Source organism: Archocentrus centrarchus, chromosome 21 (assembly GCF_007364275.1).
Source record: "Archocentrus centrarchus isolate MPI-CPG fArcCen1 chromosome 21, fArcCen1, whole genome shotgun sequence".
NCBI lineage: Eukaryota > Metazoa > Chordata > Actinopteri > Cichliformes > Cichlidae > Archocentrus > Archocentrus centrarchus.
The window spans coordinates 19,772,634-19,772,835 of NC_044366.1; positions in this window are offsets into that span (position 1 = coordinate 19,772,634).

Consider the following 202-nt stretch of genomic DNA (forward strand, 5'->3'; position numbering starts at 1 on the left):
AGAAGGCTGAAGGTGTTCTGTCTGCATGTACACTCCCCTTCATTTGGGGTGTGTACCCATACATACCTCACTGACACAGGCTCTGCGTCTCATCTGCTGTACAGGTTTGCACAGGAGCACGGAAAGCTCCTGAGATGAATACTTAACCCTTTGATGAGTTAGTATTAAAGACACTGTCTAACCCGCTATCCTGAAAATTGTC